Consider the following 15,077-nt stretch of genomic DNA (forward strand, 5'->3'; position numbering starts at 1 on the left):
CAGTGACATCTCAGGGTGCATGAATTCACCTGAGTGTCCACGTCTTGCCATGTCACCTCCTTTGACATCATCGCAGAGTGCTCAGATGGAAAGAGTGACACAGATGATATCTGTGTTGCCTGTCTGTGTGTGACAGAGGGAGAGATTAGTGTAGGTCATTAAATGAGTACATGTACATGGTTGAAATGACAATAAAAGCCTCTTCACTTGACTTGAGTGATCGACATTTATATTAACGCAGTAGGTAATTGTTTCAAAATTCTATATATAACCCCCAACTTTGAAAACAGCCCAATAAAAATGCTGTTTTGATAGCGAATTTTAGGTGTCAGTTAGATTAATCCATCTTGTTAAAGTAACACCGCTTTTCCTCGCTGCACTCTGATTTATCTGTGTTTTCACACCTTGGCATTTATTAAGCTGGATAAGGTGACAAGGACATGGAAGATGGAGAGCAGATGGTGGGAGGGGAGGAGAGAAAAGAAGGGTAGATGATGGAGGGTGAGAGGAGAGTGGAGGAGAGAGGAGAAGGCCCTGGAAACTTGACAAGACAAGAGTGCAAGGACACGTGTGCCTGGTGCAGTGTGTCTGCATATGGCTTTCTAACAAGTAATGGGCAAAAGTGTTGGTGTGGAAAGGTGGTCGGTGGAGTGTGCTTGTTGATGGATGACCTGTCTAAATAGGGGAGGGTGGGGGCTTGCGGAGGAGAGGAGGGAGGATATAGAGATGAAGCAGAAGGAGGAGATGGAGCTTTGTAAGAGTGACAGGGGGTCATTTATCTGTCTGCTGGATCTCACCAGCTGGTCACTACAGGAGATCAGACTGTTTACCAGCATTTTCCTTCACTAACTTCTTCCCTTCTGTTTCCTTTTCATCTCATATCCTCAATTCCCATCTCCTGCACTTTTCTGCTGTTCTTGCTACAGTTTTTTTCCTCCTGCCTGTTGTCCTATTCTGCTGATTGAATTATGGACACTTGAGCTGTTTACACTTTCATTTAATGGCCCAAACACTCAAACTGACATTGTAGCTGCTGCGTCATCTATCTATCTATCTATCTATCTATCTATCTATCTATCTATCTATCTATCTATCTATCTATCTAAATTAAATAATAAAGCTGGTCTGAGTATTTAATGAACAAGAATACAACAATAACAATGAGAAGTGCCTGGACAATTTAAACATTGTACTAACACAGGTGTCTATTGAATTCTTCAGTGACTTTTGAAAAGGTTTATTTTTTCCATTCAGTTACATGAATGATTGGTGTAGCCTGAAACAGCTGCCTAGAGGTTTTTAGTAGGGGTGCAACGATACTGGTATCGATATTGAACCATTGGATACAGTGCTTTCGGTTTGGTATGCATATGTATCGAACAATACAAAATTTTTTATTTGTTTTATCAACTTTTCTTCTGACGATGCTGTCTGTGTTGAGCGCTCAGCGGATCTGCGTTCAACTACTCCGCCTAGGCTGCACTGTCGAGTGCAGATCCACTGAGCGCAGCACAAGCTAGCAAGACAGAAGCTAAGCTCGTTGCAACATGGCAACTGCCTCAACGCTACCCGAAATTGAACCTCCCCCACCCTCATTCAGATCTATTTTGGTTTTCATGTGAAGTATGACCCTGATGGTAAGTGCGTCATGGACAAAGGTAAAACAGTATGTCGGATGTGCCACGCAATGCTCAATTACATTGGTGGGAACTAGTGCGTTAGCGCAGTTAGCTTGTTAACGTGTTGCCGTCCAGTCCCACGCACGGGGCGATCCGCGGTAACTCGTTAACGGAGATTTGCCGCGTTATGGCGTTAATGTCATTTTAACGAGATTAACGCTGACAGTGGGAACACAACGAATATGACTGCACATTTACTCCGACATCATCCTAGTGCAAAGACAAGTGGAAACAGACAAAAACAACAAGCACGCATGCTACAAACTTTACCCGAGTCATTTAGATAGCCGTTAGCACATGATTCTCCTTATGGGGACCTGATATGTTTAATATGCTGCTGAGAATATGGCTCAGAAGAAGCGTATAGTATAGCTTTATTTTGGAAAGAGCCATTTCTCTGTAATAAACTCTCTTTTCCAAAGATGAGTGATTTCTCGATCAGATAGATTTATTTTTATTTATTATTTTGTTGTTTCAGCAACATTACATTTAAAAACTGTACTTTTGAGTTAAAATATATATTTATAATTTTAATAAATGACAAATTTAAAAAGGCATGAACATTTTTTGTATCGAAAAAATATCGAACCGTGACACCAAAGTATCGAACTGAACCGAGCCGTGAACTTTGTGTATCGTTGCACCCCTAGTTTTTAGATGTACTTTTCTATCATGCAGGCTGATATATACCATCCATCTTATTCTAGCGTTCGCTAGCGAGATCACCATTTAACCTCACATTCACACCTTCAACCATATGAGAATCTCCAGGCTTCACTTGCACAAATCTAGAGATCGGTCGGTGATTCTCCAGTAGTTAAGGAAAATGTGTATTCCCCAACCGGTTGGTGAGTGATTTCTAGATGAAATCAGTTGCAGAAGTGGTTGCTAGCAAATTGCTGCAGTCTACTGTAGTTTGCTTGGAAGATGCAGACTTGTCTGCAAACACTTGGCAACTACTCACTGAACAGTGGAGGACCTCGGTAAAAGTGTGGCACAACTTTTACTTTGAAGGAAATTTGTTTTCCAATTCCGTTCAGTTCAATTCAGTTTTTTTGACTTTCTAAAGTACGGTAGTAAGTATTAAATGGGCTTTAATAAAAAGAAGTATGAAGAAAAGTGTATTTAAACTGTTTCCTGGTGCTTTCAGCTATCAGGTGATTTTACTTGTTTACATCTGCACTTTAAATTCTTCTGAATGCAACCTAATCCTGTACTTCTTACTTACTCTTACTTTTAATCTGTTTTTGTTTTTTATTTTCTGTTTTATTTCCTGCTTTTCTCCTGGCTCAAAAACGCTCCTTTTTATCCATCCAGAGGGACTAATAAGCTGTGTTATGAGTCAGTGTAAGGAAAGAGGCAGATGGGATTCAGCTTGTAGGCCTGATAAGGATTTTTTTTAGCTTGGCTGTTTCTCATCACTCCCTGTCTTTGGTGTTTAAGCGGACCAGATAGTGTCTGGCATTATGGATGTAGTGGTAAAAATCACCCAGATTGAGATAGTGAAAGTTCACTGTGAATCAAGATGTCAGAGTTGTTGCTTACTGACGGGTGACTTTCTCTAACTCATAAAAGCAACAACAGCCTTATTGCTCATTAATTAATCAACGTCTTGGTCACAGAAGCAAATATTAAATCTGATTTTAGCTCATTTCTTTCGACAGTTGTTGAACATATTGCTCATCTGCATTCTGCACAGCTCCCAATGTGTCACTGTGCTCATTATTCAGTGAGACACAAGGCGATTTGGTGACAAGATAGACAACATTTTGTAGTCAGTATGAGCGGCTTTCCATCAGCCATCATTATTTTTAATTACTTTGTTTCCCCGCCTCTCCCACTGAGGTTGTTTTGTACCACAGGAAGCAGGCTCTGACAGGAAGCAGACTCAAAGATGTGAACCTGTGAAGTCTCAAATTAAACTAAATCAAGGTTGAAAATAGATCACAGGACATAGCACAGAAAGTTGCGGCTCTAATGGAGAGAGTCATGTTTTGGCAAACACGAGCAAGCGGTAAAAACTACGTGTTTTGAAATAATTTTTAACCTGCCTTTCTATGTACTGTTGCATGAACAAAATGTTGTATTTCTAATTATACTTAAATGTCACATGTCCAAACTAAAAAGTTGGCTTGTTCGCAATGAATTATGTTATATTTTGAAGTCTCTAGTTTGGTATTTTGGCTATCAAAACCAACCGGATGCGGAATGCACATCTTTCCCTAGCAACACATGGTTACCAGACCTCTAGGTCTGTGTATCTGTGGCCTAAGCAAAACAGGAAGGAATAGTGTTACTTGGGTAACTCTAAACTGCTCAAAAAAATAAGGGAATAGTCAATCATCACAGTATAACACAAAAGAAAGTTTAACTTCAGGAATGCCAAACTAGCCAATTTGGGCAAGAAAAGGATGACGCCCGAAAAGGGACTGGTTTTGTAGGTGGTGACCACAGATTATTGCGCTCTATCCCACCTGTTTTGCTTTTAGATAGTTTCCTTGTCACTTTGGTAGTGTAGCCTCAGCGAGGAAATAAAATAAGTAGAAAGTAATGCTTGGCATTTTGTGATATAAATAGATAATTTAGACATGTCTTTTTAGTTGATAAGAGATCAATGAATTGGGTGATCTGTTATGACACAACCTAGCCAATCAGCAGAGAGCTCCCAGCCACCCTTGCTGTTGACCTTGATCACGTTACTTCCTGCAGTCGCAGTTGTGTTCGGGTTTGTACAGTGCTTTGGGTTCGTTAAATAGTGTGTTATTTAAGCACATTTGCTATATAGGTTACTGTTCAGAACTTTGCCCTGCTTAGCAGAGAGTAAGAAAAAGTCACTCAGCTAACTTCGTTATTCATGTTTTAAATAGTGTGACGGAAAAGTTCCCTAGCCGCTAAGCTAACAGCTGCCTCATGCTCAGATGTGTGGGGGGGGGGGGGCAAAATGGCTAGGAACCGTGATTGTTTTACTTTAAAAGTAAATTAGTTCTATGAATCCAACATGCTGCTTTAGTTAAGTTGGAGTATGTGTGTTCTTAGTGTTCCTAGTGCTTACGATTTTGGTCTGGTTATAGCTTCTTTACTCTTCTTAATTATTTGTAATGAGGGTTAAAGTAGCATGTTATGGATACTTTAGACATTATTAAACATGGACAGCTTCTGTGTTGAAAAAAAATGATACCATGGTGTAAGTTCCCAAAAAAATAAACTTAAAATAAAACAATCTAGCTAAAGGCCACCAGAAAGGCTGTCTGACTCGACCTCTTTAAAGTGTGTCATGGTCATGCCATGCCATGGTCATGCCATGTGGCCAACAAGCTTTCGCTCACAAGTCATAGCCAACCAATGTGGTTTCAACCATATCTGCCCTTCCTCCGAACATTTTTTTGCGTTTTTTGCAACCAAGATAATGATGGAGGAAACGCTCAACTACAGGCTTTAAAAGATGACTTCAAAAACCGGTGAATGGCATCACAGTAGCTACTTCCATCTTTTATACTGTCTGTGGATGGTACCAGCAGCCCGTTTGTGCTGCACTGGTAGCACAGATGTTCCTGGATGGCACGTCCATGCGTGCTGCCAGAAAAGCATTTGCTGTTACTCCCTGAACCGTCTCAGGAGTGTTGAGGTGATACCAGGAGATGGCTGTTGCACAAGGACATCTAGATAGTCCCCTAGAAGGGCATCAATCTAGCAGCAGGACTGGTATCCGCTCCTACAGAATGACCTCCAACAGTCACTTTTGGTTTTATGATCAAACTAACTGAAACAGACTGGATGAGGGCCAGATGGCCTTTAATGGGACCTCTGGTCACAGCTCAGCACCATGCAGCTTGCCTGGCATTGCTACCAGAAAGGCTGGTTTGTCACCAGTGCTGTTTTTGTCACGAGCAAGTTCACACTGAGCACATGACAGACATTAAGGACACTGGAGATGCAGTGGGGAAGGTTATGCTACGTACAACACTATAAATTACTCATGCAGCATGAGTAGTTTGGCAGTGGGTCAGTGATGATCCATAGAGGGTCACAAAGACCTCCACCCATTAGCCAATAGTACATTGACTGAAGTCCTCAGACCCACTGTCAGACCTTACACTGGTGTGGAAGGCCCTGGATTCCAGCTGGTCCAGAATGATGCTAACTTCAAGTGGTCATGGTGTATAAGCAGTTCCTTGATGAAAGTTCCCCAGACCCAATCCAACTAAAAACCTCTCGGACACTGAATCAGCGCATGCAACGTTACCAAATTGTGCCACACACTGTCCTGGAGTTCACTGGGAGGAGATCCTCTAATTCCCAGATTCACTGTCTCATCAGGAGCATGCCGAGACATTGTTGGGAAGCACGTGGAGGCCATGCAGACTCATGAGTCACATTATTGCAAAAGCTGGATCAGCTTTCAGTTTTTAGCTTTGACTTTTGACGTGATTTCGAAGGGTTGGCGATTTTAATTTAACAGCTGACCGCTTGTTACACTGTTAAAATTTTCAACTTGAATATTTTATTCATCAAGTTCAGATGTGCTATTTATGTGTTCTCCTAATTTTATTTGAGAGTGGCATCATTTTTCTGCCAGGGAGCTTTCTGCTTGGCTAATTCATAGCTGTTAAGAGTCCTAATAGTATTTTGAAGCTTTTATCTCTGCCTGTCTTTGGACAGCAATGTAAATATGTGCCTTTTTTACCCTGCCGGATGGAGAGGGAATAGATTTATATTCAGCAGCCTTTTGTTAAGTCACTCTTGGATTGCTGAGCTTACAAAAATGCTTACACACAGACACACAAGCCTATACTTTAACACACAGACATCACTCAAGTAAAATCTGCACTCTCATGCAGGGCTGCACTCTAAAGTCAATGACATTAACCGCTGCAGTGAGAAGCAGAAAGGAAGATGGTGTGTTGCTCCTGCCCTTGGCATGTGCTTAGTGTTTAAATGCAGCAGTGTGTATGCACATTCACCTGTGTGTTCGTGCCTGTCTATGCGTGTGTGTGTGGGTGGTATTTTGTGTCGCTAAAGTACTTGTGACTCACAGAGGCCATTACAGTGACAGGGTAACTCCAGTAATGGTGCACTTTATAGTCATTTTGGCAGATTTCCTCCTTGTATGGGAATGTCAGGGATACAGTCACAGTGCCTTATTTTCCTAAAAACATTGCGTGCATCTTTACCACAAACTGCACCTTAGTTGAGTCACCAGTTTATCAGGATGCACGCAGTCGATGCTTCTTGTCATTTTATTGTCATTTTGGGTGATTTGTGTCTGTTTAAGGGAGTTTGCTGCTGCGTCAGGGCTGTGGTCAACACACAGCCCTGACGAGCCGCCCGTAATTTCAGAGTCCTTGGGAAGAAAACAGGGAAACTTGCAGTCATTAGTGCTGTGACAAATACCTGGGTTTTCAGTTAATGCCCGCTCTTCGTAAACCCTGTCATTTTAGCTCATTTCACCTCATCATGCCCTGTCTTGTCACGCATCATTTGGCTTCCTGTCGCTTACAATCATCTTGTCTGACATCTTGTCTGATCTGATTGAAAGTTTTCTCCATCTTGTGGTTTCTTGAGAGCCAAGAGGGCTGTGTGGAGGAGAGTAGCGGTGCGCTCATTTACATATAAATGACGACAGCGTCTGAGATTCTGTCCCCCTGCTTATTTGTCATTTTAAGGCGATTTAGTGTCCGTGAGGTTTGCCAGTGTGTGTTTCTGCTCAGGATAAATGTTTCCTTGTGTTGTTGTGTGTGTATGTGTCAGCTGAGCATCAGTTTGCATCGGTGCGAGGACAATCGGCTCTGGATCATTTGCCTCATGCTTTTGTCTGACTGTGATTTCATGTCTTCCACGGGACTATCTGATGGCTTTTTCAGGAGGATAAAATCTATTTATTCATCCTGGAATGCGAAGAAGGCATGTGATTGTTTTGTCTAGAGCCCCAAAACATCAGATAGCTGTGAAGAAAATGAAATGGAAAGAAAATCTAGAGGGCCTACTTACTAATGTTGGCTTCGATGACAGGTGATATTTTGTTTTACTAAAAAGGGAAACTAAAGAATTTCCTGTCAGAGCCTTTCTTTAAAATCCTGGAAGGGTTCTCACATATCATCTCTGAGTGGTGTTGTAACTGGAATCCTTGCTGACTTTGCCAACTATTTTCTTTATAAAGTAAAAATAGACCAGACAGAATCATAAGGCCTAGTTACAACACATCACATTTGCACAAATATTGAAGTTAGATTTGTCCTGAGGCTTTAAAAGCGAAAGCAATTTCAAAGTGCTGAGATACTTGTGGGAAATTCAGCCAATGACATGTTGTGGAATATAACAGAACCATGTGTGATAAAACAAGCGTAAAGGTTTGCATTTCTTATCAAAAAATGCACACGGCACTCAAGGAATCCTGAATAGAAATCTGAAGGTGATTTCTGTGTTTGTCCCACCTCTGCTGACAATGAGCCAGTCACCAGTCCAACCAGGAAATACGGTCCTCACCCCTCGTTTCTAATTCACTTCCAAGGAACCAGACGTGCCTGTAATTTCTTTTTTTAAGTGCTCTTGTGTAATAGTTCTCCACGCTTTTGGCTGCTTATTCACCTGTCTTCAGTCCAGTCCTTGTACCCGACCATTTTCAGAGGAATGCTTTTTATGTGTGTGTCTGTAAGCCACTTAAAACTGACCTAAGGAATCAATTACAAAGGCACCTGACTAGGGCGATGAACCAGTGTTGTGTCTACACGTAACAACAAATTGGCAAAGAACCAGTTTTTAGTTGTATCTGTAGACACTGTGTTACTAACAAAAAAAACCTGGCTTATCTGAGTGTGGTGTGCACTGTGTGAGGAAACTAAAAAGTGGAGAACAAAAGAAGAAGAGGCAGGCCTGAAACTCAAGCACAAGCAGATGAATTGTATTTGAAAGGCATGTCCTTAAGAAAGATGGAGCAAAGAACTAACACAGAGCCTGATGGCTGCATCAGCCAGATCTACTGTTCACTGAAGCCTCATCAGAAATGGTCTCAGTGGAAGGGTGAAGAAGCCATTCTTAAGAAAGTCTGAAGTATACAAGAATTTGACTGAAAATCTGTGGCAACACGCCCGAGGGAGTCATGAAATAAAACTTGCCATCAGTATGTATGGAGGGGGTCAGGAGAGCGGTACACTTTGAAATCACAGTGGAGGCTCTGTCATGGTTTGGGGCTGTGTTTCAGACAGTAGTGTTGGAGTTCTTTGCAAAATTGATAGAATTGTAAATGCAGAAAAGTACTGTCAGATTTTGATCCACCATACAATAACATCTGGAAAGCATCTGATTTTGAACCTGTTTCTTTTGTTTTTATAATATCTATACAATTTACAGATCACTTCATTTGTTTATATACCTGCAAAGACTGTCCAAAAGTGAGCACTGTTTTCCAATTTCACTACCTTTCCACAACCATTTGAAAGCAATATAAACACTTTTGATGTTACACATAGTTGAATGACAGCAATAACTAAAACGCATGCTGTTCGTCTAGAGAGCAGAGAGGTCGCTAGAATATCCAGGGAAAAGCTTTTAGCGAACATACTTGCATGATTCAAATTAGATGAATCACATCTAGCTCGACTCTTCATGTCAGCCTCTGTACATATTTGGGTTATTGCCCAAGTCTGCTTGGCAGATATTCTAACCTAAAAGGGAATAAACGGAGAGAATCTGCTTTTCAAATAATCACAAAAACGAATGATCATTGATTGTGACTGCTTAGAGTACAAGAAACATCTCTTAATAACTGCAGTATCTGTTAAATTAAAAATGAATTAACAAATTAAATTATCTGCTCATGCACTTAAATAGCAATGGTCAAAGTGATAAAGCTCTCTCTATCAAATCAAGAGCTCTTAATGATGTAAACTCGCATAATGAGATACCAAAATGATCATCAATCACTGCAAATTATGTTAAAGAAATAACAAGAATCAGGAGATATTTCCTTAAACATTACCTGTCCTTTCCGGTGTGTCAGCAGGTCCGTTGGCTTTGGTTGCACAACTGCACAAAAGTATCGATCTTATCTGTAAATACTGCTGGTCAGCCTTTTTCTTTTTTTTTTCTTTTTAATTTAAGGGCATTTCCAACTCTGCCTCCCACTTTCTCCCTTTTTCTCTCTTTGGCTCTCTCTGACTATTTTCTGTCCATAATTACAGAGCTCATGAAAGCGTTTAGAGTCTCATGAATATTTAAATCTTGGAGGGGAAGTGTCAGGGGAGACCCATGTGTGGCTGGTCTGCCCTAATTATGGAGATGGGCCTACACACAGACACGCACACGCACGCACACACACACAAAGACAAAAGAAAGAAAATGATTAAAAGCTCCCAATTTGAAAAAAGTTAATATAGGCTTAAACAAAGCCTGCATTATACATTTAAACAAAGGTAATTCAGAAAAATGGATGTATGTGTACACACACACACACAGACACGCACAGACACACACAGCAGGGAGATGATAATGGCACAGCTGGTTGTAGCTTTGAGCTGGCTCTTTTTGCTCACTGTGTTGTTTAACAGTAAGCTAATGATGGGCATGGGCATTGAAGAGTACTAAATGCGACTCTGTCATTGTGTATATTTGTAGCCAGCAGTCTGGGGACTGGGATGTTTTTTGTGCCGTGTCAAGTCAAGACAAGGATGAACAGAAATGTGACTCACTGAGTGTGTGATGGACACTACTGAGTCAGGGGGAAGAAGGAGGAGGCAGTCACGTTTTTTGAGTGGAAAGCTTGAGGAGAATTGAAGAATGCAGTGACAGACCTATACAGCAACACATGAAAAAGGATGAAGGTGGAAAGTTAATAGGTGGTGTAAGGGGGAAGGATAGAGAGAGAGAGAGGAAATGAGGGGCTGGGTGGTGGATTGAGATATGCAAAAGGAAGTAAAGAGGGAGAAAGGAGGAAGGTGAACAGTGTGGGAAGGAGCTGAATAAGAAGGCTGTGAAGGTGAGAGGAAGACAGGTTTGCATTAAAAAAAAAAAGAGGCTTGTATTGTGAGTCATTACAGAGTGGCAGAATGGTGAGGGATGGAGGTGACTGGTGAGAAGAGAGGTGTAAGGAAATGTGGGAGAAATATGAGAGACTTAAATGGCACACAGGGAGGATAGGAGAACTGGAAATACACTGGAGTGTGTCACTGCCGATGGTGATGTATGTGTAAGGGTGAGAAGTGAGGGTGGTGAATTTAAGCACAAGTACAGCTTTGGTTTCAGTTCTGAAGTATAAGTAGGCAGGCAGATATGTACAGAACTGCATTCATTTAGGAAGCTCAGATACTGCCAGAGAATTGAGATCAAGAGTTAAAAATGGTCTCTTAGGTCTCAGTTACACAGACCTACAGACTAATCGGCAACCATCTACAACCAGTATTGAGGGCAAAATGAGTATTCACTGACTCTTTGCAAGTGGTTGCCATAGGTTGCTGGCAGTCTCTACAAAATCGATTGCTAAAGCCCCATTCACTTAGCCCTAGGTACTGGTCGGTGACACCTGGTATCCACCGGTCATTAGAGAATGTGTGTGTTCCACAACCAGTTGGTGAGTGGTTGCTGCTAGTATGAAATTGGTCACCTCTGTAAGTCTCTACGAGTGTTTTGGTTGCTCGCAGGTTGCTACGGTTACCAGTAGTTTGCATTCAAGATGCTAGCTTGTAGAGCAGGGCAATATGACAAAAATATTTATCACGATATACATTTGAAAATTTGCGATAACGACATAACTGACGATATAATTGACACTTGACAAAATTCTTTACAACTCCACAACTTTATTACTGCAAAAAAAATTAAAAATCAATGTATTTTCACTTAAACAAGCAGCTGTTTTTTATGTGCATTAAAGTTATATAAAAATTTAACAGTGCAAATGCAAATTCCTCGCTGACAGTTTAGCCAAAAGGCATTTCCAGTGGAAACTGGCCGACATATCCTCAGCATAACCATGTATATCCACAAAACTTAAAAAGAGGTTATACACACACAATACGGTAATATTATGTTGAAGCGCAGTACGTATCACTCCGCGAGGCGCCTTCCTACGATAGCCGTAATGCTCTGACAATCCATCAAGCGGTGCGGATTCGTAGCTTAGCAAAGTCGTACTAAAACATTTGACAGATTTTCGAGCGCCGTGTACCACATAAAATCGTTTCGAGGTCAGTAAACGCAACCAGAATTCAAACATAAGGCACACGGGATTATAAAGGGCCACTGTCGATTTTCAGAAAAATCAAAGGATTGATTTTAAGTGTGCCGTATTTTCCAAAAAACACGGTAATAACGACGGCCTGCTAGCATGCTCTAGCAAAAATAGTGCTTTGTTGTGTATCTGACGGACGAAAGCCAAACCAGTTCCACACCACTGAAATTGCAGCATTTATACAAACCAGTTCTGGTTCATCCGTTTCATTCAACAATTGGCTTTCGCCCTTCTCGTTCTCTGCCATGCTTTTTCAGCCATGTGCGTATGAAAACAAAGGCACTGCGCATGCGTGTTTTACCCATATTCTATCGCGATATTTCATTTTCTTATCATTGCCCAACATTATACCGGTATTACCGTGAACGGTATGATATGGCCCAGCCATACTGACTTGTCTACAAATACTTGCAAACGGTAGTGAAACTAGAAATGGAGAACAACTGCCTTCAAAATAAAAGTTGCACCTTTTGAAATGTGTTGGTTTCACAAGTAATGCATGACTTTCACTTCTCTATTCCCAGTTTACCATGGCACCATGGCATTTGGTGAGTGTCTGATTCACCCAGCAATAGCCAGCAATCTCCAGCAACCACTTACCAACCAGTCAGGGAATACACATTTTTCCCTAGCGACCAGATGTTGCTAGGGGCTCACTAGGCATAAATCTAGTCTACAGTGACATCAGCCCGCTAGCCTCAGCTACTCTATAAGTGTTACATAACCTCCCAGATGGTCGACAGATTAAAAGACGCACTGAGATTAGGCGATAGCAGATCTCCAGTTCAGCTTTGGTGCTCCAGAGTCTCTTGACTCTGCTGAGGAGAGATATCCAAAACATATTCTCTCATAAAGTGTATGTCACTTCTAAATTACCTACACCCATTCAGTCGGGTTGAGATCTGTGACTATGAAAAAAACTGCATACGATCCTGATTATTTTTCATTAAACTATTCAGTCAGCCCTTCTCCAGTATATAATAACATCAGAGCCAAGACCCATTAGTATACTTAATATGGTTATGTATCTTGCTCTTGCAAGCTAGACTCTCCTCCCAAATTTAGCGTACTTATAAATGCCTTTTATGACCTTTTTATAGTTCATCATGCTTTAAATTATGTTTTGTTTTTTCTTTTTACAGTATTAGAGTTTGGCATTTTAAAGCTTTCGGTACCTCCAGTGATTCTTATTAAAGAATGCGCTTTAGCAATGCAGACCTTCCCTTCCACCACTAATCCATCCTGAGGATAAAAATGAAATAAGAACAACAAAGTGAATAGATTTTAATCAGCCGAGACTTAGTGAAAAAGAAGCTTAGAGCATAATCGCATTCATTTATATGAAATAGTGTTCACAGCAGGAAAAGTTAAAAAGATATGTAAGAATGCCGTGGTAGTTATACCCCATCGTGACATTACAGTCTCACTTAGGTAGTCACGTGATGAGGTGTGAAAGAGTGGACAGTGAGTTTTGCTGATTTGTGCAGATGGGATGCGGAGTACGGCTCCAGAATGAGCTCAGCGGAAGGTTTCATGGAGGTGGACTGAAATGACACCTGACAGCAGGGATTTGACAATGCGATTGGTGTGGGGCATGGCAAAACCTGATTGGTTGACCTGAAAAGTGTATGTGTCCTCTGTTAGGCAGCTGAGTTGGTAATAGGAGACTGAAGACTGGGGGAAAAAAATCTAGGCCCTTTCCTGTGGCAACATCTGGGATGAAAGCTGCGCAAATTTTCTTGACAACTTACTAAAGTTCTCTTTCCTTTCTCATCACTGTTAAACATCTGCGACAGACCGGGAGGATTTGACGTCCAGTCTTTTGAGCTCTGTGGTGACGACGGGAGATCAGGGCTCTTCTCACCGCCACCATGTGCGAGCTTTCATCAGGCCACTTCACAGCCCTCTGAGCGGAAACCGGACCACCGCCGGCGCATACTGTGAAGGCACGCTGCCGCCGCGCAGACAGTGACGCACACGCGGGTATGATTATGAACACAGGCAGACACGCACAGACACAAACACACGTGTCAGCGCCACTTATAACAGACCACAGTTGGATGAGGTGTGTCACCAGTCTGAGAGGAGTGGAGCCCACTATGCATATGTGTGTGTGAGTGAGAGAGCGTTGGTTAGCAGTTAGTAATCACTTTATCACATAATTGCAATCACCGATCATCATCCGACTACAGACAGTCACTGCGTTAGACGGGTTTGTGATGTCTTTCAGCATCTGTTTCACTCCCAGTAGAAGGCAGAAAACAACTGTGGAAACAATATCTTTCAGTGTGGTCCGCAGTCCCTAGCAGAGCCTTTATAAGTGTTCTAGTGGTTTGTGAGATTCCTGTTTTCATTTGGTGCTTTTAAATTTAAAGGAAGGTTTGTTCCCCTGGTTTCCATTTTTAAACCTGAGTTGGTGGACATATGTGAACCCAGAGAGGGGGAAAGTAGTGGTTACATTTATCAAACAGTACATGTCATGTCAAATACATGCCACTCATTTCTCCCTTCTCAACAGTTTCAGCCATTAGTACGGTTCAGAAAAAAGGGAAACTGGTGAATTGTCTCTAAAGCTGTCACCAGAACCAATACTTAACCTTGCTGGGTACACTGTATCATTCAATATCAACATAGATACTATTTTGGTATTAGTGTTGTCAGAAAAAATGATACCTGGATACTAATTGACACAAAAAATTACATTTAAATCAAACGCAACAGTGTCGATACCAGCGAGGCTGTCTCTGCTGCCTCCTGCTGATGCACAACTTCACACAGCACTCCTGCAAATGTGCCAAAGCATTTTAAAGACTGAACCCCCGGTTTTTATGAAGAATTCTGAGAGGTCAATAAAGCTCCTATTTCAAACACAGTGAAGTATTTAACAGTTAATATAAATGATAACCTGGCCAGCACCCACCTTAACTACTAGTAGTTATCCACATTAAGGTAATGGATTGCGGCTGTGGCTAATAATGTCTGTAATGTTAATGGACAGTGTTAATTTAATAGGATAACACAGGTACTTGTGTTGCGTTTCTCTTAAAGTCCTCAACTGAAGCAGAGGAAATCCTTCCAGCTAGACAGAAACGGTAGTAGTCTACTTTAACAGCTACATGCTCAGCAATGACAATATGGTACCAAAACACCTGATGGAGAGGAACTAAACGGGGCTT

General features: G+C 41.5%; 1 protein-coding gene across 5 annotated transcripts in view; it reads left to right on the forward strand.

Annotated features, from left to right (window-relative positions):
• The window catches only part of LOC146367434 (SPRY domain-containing SOCS box protein 4-like), an 81,353-nt gene that overhangs the window by 448 nt on the left and 65,828 nt on the right, over window positions 1–15,077 (forward strand). For 2 of the 5 annotated variants that reach the window (XM_084911298.1, XM_084911297.1), the window contains exon 2: window positions 13,698–13,884. The exons of 2 other annotated variants lie outside the window; for them this stretch is intronic. The gene's annotated coding sequence lies outside the window, so the exon portion shown is untranslated. Of the gene's footprint in view, window positions 1–775; window positions 1,638–13,697; window positions 13,885–15,077 lie in introns of those variants that run through there. One more of the 5 variants, XM_084911299.1, reaches the window with a different exon arrangement.

Source organism: Perissodus microlepis, chromosome 18, assembly GCF_051167445.1.
Source record: "Perissodus microlepis isolate ML-2025 ecotype Zambia chromosome 18, ASM5116744v1, whole genome shotgun sequence".
Taxonomy (NCBI): Eukaryota; Metazoa; Chordata; class Actinopteri; order Cichliformes; family Cichlidae; genus Perissodus; species Perissodus microlepis.